Below are 12,215 nucleotides of genomic sequence, written 5' to 3'. Positions count from 1 at the left end.
TGGGCAAGTCACTTAACCCCAATTGCCTAAAAAAAAAACAACAAAAAACAACAACAACAACAAAAACAGAGAAGCAAACCAAGCCGCAGAAATTTATATTTCTCCCAGAAACATCTTGGTGCCTACTTGTGGAGCAGAGGTAATTTGGCTGGGGTCATTACATATTTGCCTAATGAGTTCTCTTGATTTATATAGTCTTAAAGCATATATTTTTAAAATTAGTGATCAATTAGTTATCAATTAGTGACCCAGCCTCCCCTTAAACACGTTGGAAGAAGACTCTCTCCAAAGCCTGTTTTGCTTCTCCGTGCAAACCTCCTGTTTGAACCCAGGACCAAGCAGAGCTCACTCACGATGACTTTGAGCAGCACAGTGAGGTGTTGTTAGATTTCTTCCCATTTCTCCTGTACAAGATCTTTATACTAATTTTTACCCCTTTTATTGAGCAAAATGCTATATGCAAGGATGCTTCTAGGAGGCTTCTCTTGACTCTTTATGTGAAGCCTACACACTCGGAATATCCAGTGCTCTCTTTTGTGCTCGGCACGAAATCAGAAGGCTTCTTTGTTTTTCAAGCCCTGGTAGAGGCCCTTTGTAGGTTTTATTTTTGGGGCATGGGGCTTGGGAGGGCTTTTTTGGCATTATATTTATCAGGGCATTACTCCTCTGTAAGAAGTGTCTGATTAGTCAGCCAGAATGAATTTGATAACTCACTTAGGAGAATATCAAGAAGAAAGTGATGCCAACTAATCCCATTTGGCTAAAAGAGCCCAAACAGTCTCTCTAAGTAAAGAACCAGCCTTCATGGAAGGGCCCCGACTTCCTTTCTACGTGGTGCTTATACAGTTAGGACTCTTCAGGGAACTCTAATTGACTTGATTTATGAGGGTGATTATCACATCAATCTACTCTCTTGGAGTGGTGAAAGTACAAAAGGGCGCTTGGACCTGGGAGGTTGTATTTCTGGGTTCCAAAGGATAGGAAGTGGTTAACAGGAGCTTGTCAGTCTGTTCTGCTCAAGATGCAGCCCCTGAGAAAAGCCTACATTCCTGGGTCACTGATCATGTCTGGAGATGGACAAGGTAGGCTTAAGTGTTCCTCTGGCCATCTCCAAGAAATGCACTTCCTTGGGCAGGCTTGAGCTTTTCACTGAACTCGGGGACATGTTGTTGATTCCTTTTCTCTGCCCGGGGCAGATCTGTGCAAATTGCTTTACAGTTCTCAAAGACTTGGTGTTTATCTTGTGATCCCGCCAGGCCTCCAACATGTCACAAACCTCAGGCCTGAACTCTGCTGGTCTGTTTGATCCAATGAATGTGGGTGACACAGGGAGAGACTGATTTAGAAAACTTAAGGGGGGTGTGGGGCACGCCAAATGTGAAATTGATGTTTGTTGGGCAGCCGAGGCTAATCCTGTGATCAAACACCCCTTGAAATTTGGTACAGTAGGTGAGATGCAGAGCCAAAGTTGGAAGAAGACAGGTAAAAAACTTGCTGTTGCTTCTAAAATAACTCCAGCTAGTAAACTTTAGAGAGAGAAGTATTTCATGATAAAGGCCCACGGAATGATAGGGGTAGTTGGCGTCTCTGTTCTGGTCTTGGTCCTGTAATTGAGCTGAGCCGTTCGCTTCTGCATAAGACAATAAATCAGCAAAAGAAGGACTGCATCAGGGGTTGCTTTATCCTAGCATGACCAAACACTCATTTTTGTTTTTCTTGGCCCCGGCACTTCAAATATAGATGGCATCAATTGGATTCCAAGTAAAAATATTAATACTTATTACTCCACCAGTGCCAGTAAATAGAAAGCACTTTGCTTTGTAGATGGGGGTGGGGGGGGGAATCTTCTTTTTTTATTTAGGGTGTGGTTTAAGAGTTGTTCATCTTCTTTCAAGTGGAATTCATTGTAGAGTGAGAGAGAAAGACTTTAGAAGCATATAACGATACTTCTCTTTCCCCTTCACTCTCAATCCTGCATTTTGGCCATAATTGGGTAGCAAAATCATCCTAGGTAGCCTAGCAGGAGATGTAGGAGATTTGGTTGAACAACTACCTTCCTGGGCCTCAGTTTCCTCATCTGTAGAGAGAGTGTTGGACTGGATGGCCACTGAGACCCTTTCCAGCTCGGTCTAGACCTATGATCCTATAGTTCTAGGAATTTGGGCGATTTTTCTTTTAGAGTTCACATTTATTTGGATACTCTTCTTAATTTTTTTTTTTGCCGGGTTTAAGACTTTTTGAGCATTCTTTGGCCCTGGGAGAGAGTTGTATAACCATAAAACTTGAGAATCCTGGCCATAGAAGAAATGTTCCTTTAAAAACCCCAAGGACAGAAAATTGAATGCAGCTGTGCTCAAGAATTATGAAGCCGAGTGATAGTTGAGTTTGGGGAGTGCCATGTGCAGCTTTCCCAGCCCACTCATACTGTGGTCCCTTGGAGATGGGAGAAAAGAGGGTTTTGTTGTTGTTGGGGTTTTTTTTTTCCCAAGGTTGGAAGAAGAATCAGAAATCTGACTTCCTGCATACTTCTGGGATGTGGTTTTTTAAAAAGGCAGGGAGGCAGAGCGGGGACTTCTTTGTGCTAATTGTTGTCCATCTTCTTTCGGGCTCCTAGTGGCCTGGCTCTTCTTCACATGGTGCCCTGGATCTTGAATGCCATTCCTTGAGGATGGCCATACCTCTGTAGGCCTTAGTGTTGTTCACAAGACTCGAAGATTAAATAGTTTAGAAATCACGACATCGGAACTAGAAGGGACCTCACCAGGCTTCTGGTGCAACCTTCTCATTTTCTTAATTAGATGACTAAGAGGACGAGAGGTGAAGGGACTTCCCAAGACCGCATGGACAACTGGGTAGAGGTTAGCCGGAGAGTCTGAGCCCCTGGTAAGGATGACACACACAGATTATGCTTTGGGAAAGGAAGGGGGAAAGGGGAAAGCACCTACTGTATACCAGGCACTGCTAAGTGCTTTACAAATATTATCTCATTTGTCCTTTGCTGTGGCATCATTCTTCTAAAGGTGACCCTTAAAAAAAAAAACAATGGGTGCATTGGCCCTGTTCACCCTCTCCTTTGGTAAAAATGAAGTAACTATTTTTCTGTTATTAGCTGAGTGGACGTTGTTAGGCTTCTATTGAAAGGCCTGCTTTTAATCACATTGCTCTGTTAGACCTTGAAATGATGATTCATGTTTCTTCCTGCCCAGGATTAGATTACTGTAATTGTTACATGCTAGACACCCACTGGGGATCTGCATCATTGCTTGTTGGTATAGAAAGTGGTATTAGTTTTCTGGTGAGAAAAGACTGAATCTGCCCATTTTAAAATCCTCAGCCAACACCAAAAATATTGATGAAGGACCTGCTTTTGTTCTCAACCATCAGATACGTTCTGAAAGGGGACCATATGCTTTCTTCAGAGCTTGCAATATACATGAGTAAACAATAATGACTAAGTGATAACACTAATAAGTTTACCTATGCATGTGGTCCTTGTATCTTCATAACTGCCCACAAATATGTTTGTTATTGAATTAAGAGGAAGATGTCTTTTGACGGGGAAGATTAGGATGTGGAGATCAAACTCTACTTAAGCTTCACAGGGGAAATGAATTTTAAATAATGGATGATACATTAGGTTATGCCAAGCATATGGTAAGGCCTACACAGAGGGGCCAAGGAATAAGAAATTAATCACCACAGACAAGGAGCAGTGAGAAAGTATGAAGAACAAATTCTCTTAAAGTGTGTCCATCTTGGTATTTCTCTTAGCAGCCATATTTATTATGGTCCCACTTTTGGAATGGGAGCATAGACTCCGTGTGAACATGAAACCAGGAAGTTAGAAATGTTTGGTAACAGGCATGTAAATGTGTAGATTGGAAATATATTTATCTCTTCTGAACTCCTCCCCTCTTTCACCCTTCAAAGGTGTTACTACTTATGAATGTACTCTGACACCAGATAATGTCCAGGGGTGATTCATACTTTCTAATAAAATACCATTAGATGAGATTAAAAGCTCTGATCATGTTTGTAAAGCCAAACAACCCATGACTTTGGTGGCCTAGAAATTAGTTACTGGCTTGACTGGATACACAGACAGATCTATAGGAGATCGTCTTGTACAGGACATCTAGTAGGGCAACCCCTTCAGGGATTAAAAACTGAGGTTCGGAGAGGCTCAGGGCCTCAACCCTGAGTCTCTTTCTCCACTGTCTGGATGCTGTCTCCAGCCAGGTATTCAACCTCCTCTTCCATACTGTGAAATGTATTAGTTTCCTGCTGTCTCTGAAACCTGCAGATGCCAAGGAAGCAGTCCATTCAGTGCTGACAATTATTAACTTAGATGGAGCTTAGTCATATCTACCATGTGACAGTGGGCGTGGCCACAGGAATTTCCTTTTCTTCTTTGCTGAGGATTTCTTTCCCTCCCTTCTCCCCTCCACTATCACCAGCCTTGTCCTTCCAGTCAACTACCCTCATTCCTTCTCCACTCTGCTCATCCCACTTCGAGTTATCACCTTCTCCCTGCACTAGAGTTATTCTTAAAGCCAGAATGAATGAAGTCAGAGCTAGGTAGCCTTCATCAAGCTGTTGGTAAGATGAGGCCCCTGGACACTGCTGACCCTCATCCCACTGGAATTGCTTCCGGCCACTTGGAGATAATGAAGTCCTAAGTTTTTGTGGTGGGAAGGGGGACCCTCACCTGATAGGAGTAGGAAGAGGGAAAGGTTAAACAGGGTCTGCAATGTCCTTGATGTCACAAAGGGGAGCAGATGTATTTTTCTTCTGGAAACATTGTTGTGGCTTTAGAGTTCAGCTACTTATTTGATTTTATTTTGTCCAGGATCTGTGATGATTCCTTCTGCCACCAGAGTACAATCTCCTCTTTTCCTTAGTAGATGGCTTTATACAATCTAAAGTCCAATCCTCTAAAGATAAGTTTCTGAACTTAGCCAGGCTGGGGCTCGGGTGACAGACATAGTCAATATACTCAAAGCTTCAGAGTTCTGAGACACACATCATAATAGAAACTTAGAGGGAGAACTGGATTTCTTGGTGGATTTTCAGGTTGGCCTGGCCCAGGAACTGAACGATCACTTTAACCCAGTTTCTAGGGGAAGAAAAAAATCTATTCTGAGCCCCACAACAAGGAGATGGGTGCCGTATGGAACACAGCTGATTTAAAGTGGAGGTCATGTCTTGGCTCAGTGTTACAACCTAACGTACTGTTTTGTACTTTCATCTACTGCCATGTTTTGATTTCTTGGTTCATGGAAATAGAGAGAGTACTGTAGTACCAGAGAAAGCAGATTCAGGTTTTTGGGGTTTTTTTCCCCCAAGAGCTAACTCCAAAGTTGCCAGAATTTTGGTTTGGGAATCCTGGATGCTGCCCTTGGCTTCTCTGCTACCCCTTCTGCAAATTCTAAGTTACAGAAAACTGCTCATGGAGACGTGAGCAAGCTCACACACAGAGGAGATTTCAAATGATCTGTCCTGTGCATAGAATATTGATTATACCAAATATATAATATTTTATACTTAAATATTCAGTCTGTAAGAAAGGCCAAGCCCTCTCAATTGGTCCTGTTATGTACTCAATTACCATTTTAGAGAGGAGAATATTCCCATATTATTAGGCCTATCTATATAGCAATCTAAATGGAGCCTGTCACAGCATATACATCTCATATTACTTTCAAGTCTCTGAGACTAGTCTCCTAGAATGTAATGTCAATCCGGCATTGTAAGGTTAGCCTCTCCAGTGCCCGGAATCACAGAATACTGCTCCAAGCATACCCCCGGAAATCCTGTATTTCAGTTGGACGATGAAGCCAAGTTTTGTGTTTCCACCATGCTTTGCTGCATACCCACTTCCATGTAGTAATAGCCTGAGAATGAAGAGTTTGGCCCTCTGATCAGTTGACCAAGCAGTGACCTACAGACCACCGCACAGTTCAACTGAATCTGTTCTTTTTGTAGCTAATAAAATTCTCCTTCACTTTAAAAAAGAAGCCAATTGATAGAGTTGGGAGGTAGGATAGAAAACTTTATATGTTGAAATAATACCTGACTTTTTGCTTAGTCTTCCAAGACACACACACACACACACACACACACACACACACACACACACTCCAAAACTACTTTAGTTGCCTCAGACCTCATCCACGTGACAAGAAGATCATTTCAGACCCATCATTTGGTGGCAGATGCTGGGAAACCCATGCACATGATATTGCCTTCTCTTAAAGGATTCAGAAATCCCAATGAGGAGGGGTATACAGTGAAGTCTATGCAAGCTGACAAGTCCATCTGTGTATAGTTCCCAGTCTTCTTGCATTTTTCTACACTGGAGATGGGAATCTGAAGAAACTCATTCCCCAATTCTTCTCTTTAGCTGCCATCGAGAAGCAGAGCTGTGGGACCAAGAAGGAGTTGAACAGACAACTCTCTTTTTGTCCTCCTTTCCTAACACAGTCATCATCCTCTCTTGCTGCTGCAGAAATAGATGCTTCAGAAGAAGAGAAATTGATCAGTGTCAAGGCAGGTAGAAAAGCAATTTTACTATTATCTTTGCACCTGTTTTTTGGTACATAACAAGAGAACTGCTTCCAGTCTTCACTCTTTCTGTTCCAGGACCAAAAAAAAAAAAAAAAGAAAGAAAGAAAAGAAAAAGAATATTAAAACCTTGAGCCTGGGAAAAGAAGTAAATATGATTCAAATTGAATGAATGAGATATGGGCCTAATGTATACAATTTTGACTCTCTTTTGTCCTTGATGTTCTACCTTATCTCACTTCAACAAACTTGTGAAACAAAGCATGCCTGGTCTCATCTGTTGCATTGCATGACATTCCCCAGAGCTAATCTTTTCTAAAAATAAAGCATCAGCATACGTTAGTTTGACTCTTCAGTGACGGTTGAGAGGGTGTTTGAATCTTGATTTTATGCTATGGAAACCTTGGGAGAGGACTCAAGGGCACTATTAATCAATCAACCAACCAATAAGCCTAGATGAAATTCCTACTATAGGCTAGATCTTCAAAGACAAAAGCAAACCAACTCCTGCCTGCAAGTTCCTTACATTTCATGTGGGAAACCACCTGTATATATACATAAATAAATATCAGGAAATCAGTGGGGGATTAGGGAGATTGGGACTTAATTCCTGAAGGGATCAAGAGAAGCCTCAAGGAGTAGCTGACCCTTGGAACAAGCTTTGAAAGAAGCTAGGAATTCTAAGTGGGAGAAGGGAAGTGGGAACTTAGTCATGGCAAAGGCAAAGAGGTGAGAAATGTTTTGCAATTACACCAGTTTGTTTGGACCATACAGTACTAAACCATTCTTTCTTGTTGTTTTTTTTTATATTTATTGTTTCTTACATTATCATGGTTATCCTGAGTATGCCTTTCCCTCCTAGAGAACCATATCATATAACAAATCATATTTTTAGGGAGGAAAAAAAAAATCAGCACAACTCATTGATACATTGAAAAAGTCTAACAACAATTAGCAGGGCATTTTGATTTACATTTCTCTTATTAGTGATTTGGTGCATACTTTCATGTAGTTATGGATACTTTTCAATTCTTTGGAGAGCTGTTCATATCCTTTGACCATTCATCTATTGGAGAATGGCTATTAGCTTTCTCTCTCTCTCTCTCTCCATACATACATACCATACATATATATATGTATATATATATAATTTATGTGTATATATATAACCTATGTGTAAAATTATATAACTTATGTATAATATATATTTTGTATATTAAAACTTTGTTTTACATATTGAAACTTATTATAAAATTTACATATCTTAGATACCAACCCCTTATCAGAGAATTTTAATACAAATATTTTTTCCTTCACTTCTTTTCTTATCGTAGGTGCATTAATTTTATCTGTATATTAAGCTTATTTTCCCTCAATTACATGTAAAAACATTTTTTAACATTCATTTTTTAAAATTCTCTCATTTCTTCCTTCCCGTTCCCCCTCCTTGTGAAAGCAAGCAATTTGATATAGATTACATATGATTTTGTTGTTGTTCAGTCATGTCCAACTCTTCATGACCTCATATGAGGTTTTTTTGTTGTTGTTGTTTTTTTTTTGTTAGGCAATGGGGTTAAGTGACTTGCTTAGGATCACAAAGCTAGTAAGTGTCAAGTATCTGAGGCTGGATTTGAACTCAGGTCCTCCTGACTCCAGGGCCTGTGCTCTATCCCCTGCGCCACCTAGCTGCCAAGGTTTTCTTGGCAAAGGTAGTGGAGGGGTTTGCCATTTCTTTCTCCAGTTCATTTTACAGATGAGGAAACTTAGGCAAACAGGTCACGTGGCTAGTAAGTGACTGAGGACAGATTTGAACCCAGGAAGATGAGTCTTTCTGACTCCAGGCTCAGGCTCTGCACTCTATCCACTGAGTCACCATGCTGCCCTGATGGTACGTGTGCAGTCATGCAGAACATATTTCTGTATTAGCCATGTTGCACAAGAAAACACAGATCACTCCCTACCCCCCAAATAAAGAAAAATAAAGAAAGTAAAATTAAGTATGCTTTGATCTGTATTCAAACTCCATCAGTTCTTTCTGTGGAGGTGGACAACATTTTTCATCATAAGTCTTTCAGAATTGTCTTAGATCGTTATGTTGCTGAAAATAGCTAAGTCTTTCACAGTTGATTATCCTTACAATACTGCTATTATTGTGTATAGTATTCTCCTGATTCTGCTCATTTCACTTTGCATCAGTTCATGTAAGTCTTTCTAGGTTTTTCTGAAGTCTGTCTGTTCATCATTTCCTATAGAAAATAGTATCCCATCACAATCATATACCACAACTTGTTCAGCCATTTCTCAATTGATGGACATCCCCTCAATTTCCAATTCTTTGCCACCACAAAAAGTGCTGCAATAAATATTTTTGTATCTATGGGCCCTTTTCCTTTTTCTTTGATCTCTTTGGGATATAGATCTATTAGTGGTATTATTGGTGGGTCAAAGGGCATGAACAGTTTTATAGCCTTTTGGGCATGGTTCCAAATCGTGCAGCTAAACTTCTTAAACTCATTGTAGGAACATAGATTTAAAACTGAGAAGCTGTAAAGGCCAAACCTCTCATTTACAGATAAGGCAATTGAAGCTGGGAGAAGTTTAATGACTTGCCAAGGGTCACACAGCTAGTAAGTATATGAAGCAAGGTTTGATTGAACTCAGGACCTCCTGGATCCTTCAAGGAAGTGTGTTGCACTAGTCTTTGCACCCACTTCTATGTCCCCTTTTGGGATGAAACTTCCTAAACTGCAGAATTACTGGCTTCCAATTATTTATTTTCCATATTTATAGTAGCATTACAATGTATGAAGATGCAATTCCCTACTTTTCTTTACAATCTTTAGAGGTTAATTATGTTGATTCTTAAGTCTAGTTCCTCTTCTAAACTTATGGCTCACCTTTCCTATAGTATAAGTAGATCACTCATACTTACCTGCCATGATTAATTTAGAATCTTTCTGGCTTACAATCGCAGGGGAAGAGATTTTTGTAAGAGATCAATGGAAAGTTACAAGAAAGAATAGAAAGGAAAGGGATGAAAAGCAATTGAGGAACAGAAAGGAGGAAGTGACCAAACCCTGTGGAGCTGAGGCAGGTTTATTTCAACACGTATGTATCAAGCACTTAGGATGAGGGGCGATAGTACAGAGACCAGAAGGAAGCAGTTTCTGCCCTCCAGGAGCTTATTGAAGGGGAATAATTTATACATAAATAGGCAAGAAAATACAAAATATGTACACCAGATGCCCACAAAGTAATTTTGGGAGGAAGTCACTCAAAACTTTAGGGATCTCTGACCCTGTTTGATTATCTGTACAATGGAATCTTTGGATAATATAACTTGTAGCACTGATGTGTGCTATTTGCTCATCCTCATCTGTAAAATGGGGATAATACTTGTATTACCTGCCTAACAGGTTTGTTGTGAGGGAAGTGCTTTGTAAATCCTGAAGTACTCTAGAAATATGAGCTAGGAACATATTTATAAGTGTGAGGAGGTGTCGTAACATCCTTAGTATTAATTGAACCTCCCATTCTTGCTTGATGAGACTTTTAATCATTTCTTATTGATTACCTGTCCCATTTTCCACAATGACTGTTCCAGATTTTCTCTATTCCCCAACTCCACTCTATGCTCTCCTCTTTTAGATGATTTTATCCCAGACTTTCCTGAGGAAACTGAGGCTATTTGATGGGAGTTTCTTCATCTCATGTCCTCCACTTCTTAAAGCTTTTCTGCCTTCTTCCATCCTCTCCTTCCTTTTCCCTTTAGTCAATTGACAGAGATGGTCTTCCTACCTACCTAATCTCACCTCTCCACCTGTGCCCTTGTTCTTATCTCTTTCAGGGCATCTTAGAGCTCTCTTTCATTAGCTCCTTCCCCTCTGTTTATAAGCATTTTATGGTCTTGCCTATCCTAATAAAACAACCAAACAGGCAAAAACAAATGAACAAAAATACCAGTAAAAGCAAAAACAAAAACAAAAAAAAAACACCTTCCCTTGTACATTTTATCCCCTCATACTCCTATTTCTCTCTATTTGCCTACTGCTAAATTCCTAGCAAGAGTGATTTAGTCTCCTTGTCAATACCTTGAACAGACTAAGAGTCGGGTCAAGTCAAGCATTTATTAAGTACCTACTATATGGCAGGCACTGTGCTAAGCTCTGGGGCGACAAAGCCAGATAACTGAGATTTGGAGGAAACCTGGGAAGGTAAGAAGTAAAGGTGAGGAGGAAGAGAGTTCTAGGCTTGGAGGACAGCCAATGAAAATTCCTGGAGTTGGGAGATGGAGTGTCTAGTGTGAGGAAGGGCAAAGAGGTCATTTGCACTCTATGACAGAGTTAGGGTTGGGGGTGAGCGGTGATGTCTGGAGCAAGACTAGAAAAGTAGGAAGGGGCCAGGTTATGGATTGCTTTTCTAGCATACAATTGATCTTGCCAAGTGAAGAATCATGGTAGCCAACAGTCAAGAGCAGATTTAAATACAAGCTCATCATTTCTGCCTCTCAAAATCCTTGTCATCCTGGCTTTACACCTCCATGAAACTCTTAGTTTCCTCTTCTGTAAAATGGGGATAATAGCACCTACCTATCAAGAGTTGCTGTGAGGATAAATCTGCCCTCAGACACAAGCTGTATGACTCTAGGCAAGTCACTTAACCTCTGTCTACCTCAGTTTGCTCTCCTATAAAATGATGATAAAATGATGTAATATTTATAAAGTACTTTGCAAACCTTTAAGCACAATATGATTTCTAGCTATTATTAGATATTACCTTTAGTGTTCTTTCTTTCCTTAATTTTCATTCTGTACATATTCTATTTTTGTCTACAAGGAGTTTATAGTCTGCTGGGCCAAAGCATTAAGAGCATGAGATATGTAGAATATCCTTAATGAAAACATGAAAAGGGAATAGACAAACATTTATGAGAATTCATTGTTGAGGCAGTGGCTCAGCTGTATCCAATTTGGGAAATTATACAATGCTTTCAAAGTTTTCAAATTACCCCCTGCTGCAAAACAAAACAAAACAAAAAAAACATTTTTTAGCCTCAATATTTTCTTGGCAGTACTATGTGGTTGTGACTCATTGGGCATAATACTCAGAAGATGAAAAAATTACTTTGGAAAGATACATAATAGATTCTAAGTAGGCTGCAGTATGTTGCCAGTGGTTAACATGGCAGAAATGAGCTAAAAAAGGATGGTCGAGGACATTCCAAACTCAGGCTTTAGCAGGTCTGAACCAGTGAGGGTGGATCATAGAGACAAAGGAACAGCTAAAAGAGAAAAGTGTTTATTAGCTGTAGGGAAATCTCCAGGGAGAGTTCTACCTGGACAGGGGAACTCGGGGTTTTTATAGTATAGCAAAGGTGGGCTAGGTGCAGGACCCACCAGCTGCATTCCTCGGCAGAAAGGAAGTGGGAGCAGGGGTGGGGGGGAAGTGTGAAAACCTAGGGGTCACAGGAGTTTGTAAAAATCAGATTTGTTCCTGTGGGAAAGTGCAGTTCTTCTCTGTGGTCAATGATCGCCAAGATTGTAGAGGCCTCCTTAAAGATAGCATCCGTCTTGCTCTTCCTGTTGTCACACACACATACGCACACACACACACACACACACACACACACACACACACACACACACACACAC

At 40.4% G+C, this 12,215-nt stretch overlaps 1 long non-coding RNA gene across 1 annotated transcript in view; it reads left to right on the top strand.

Moving 5' to 3' along the window:
• The window catches only part of LOC114027464, a 76,194-nt gene extending 69,651 nt beyond the window's left edge, over nt 1-6,543 (top strand). The window contains exon 4 of the long non-coding RNA XR_003567260.1: nt 6,404-6,543. This is a non-coding gene — a long non-coding RNA (uncharacterized LOC114027464). The remainder of the gene's footprint in view (nt 1-6,403) is intronic.
• The last annotated feature ends 5,672 nt before the right edge of the window (nt 6,544-12,215 follow it).

The sequence above is a fragment of the Vombatus ursinus genome, unplaced genomic scaffold, assembly GCF_900497805.2.
Source record: "Vombatus ursinus unplaced genomic scaffold, bare-nosed wombat genome assembly UNPS02014861.1, whole genome shotgun sequence".
Lineage (NCBI taxonomy): Eukaryota > Metazoa > Chordata > Mammalia > Diprotodontia > Vombatidae > Vombatus > Vombatus ursinus.
This window is presented reverse-complemented; position numbering and strand designations above follow the sequence as displayed.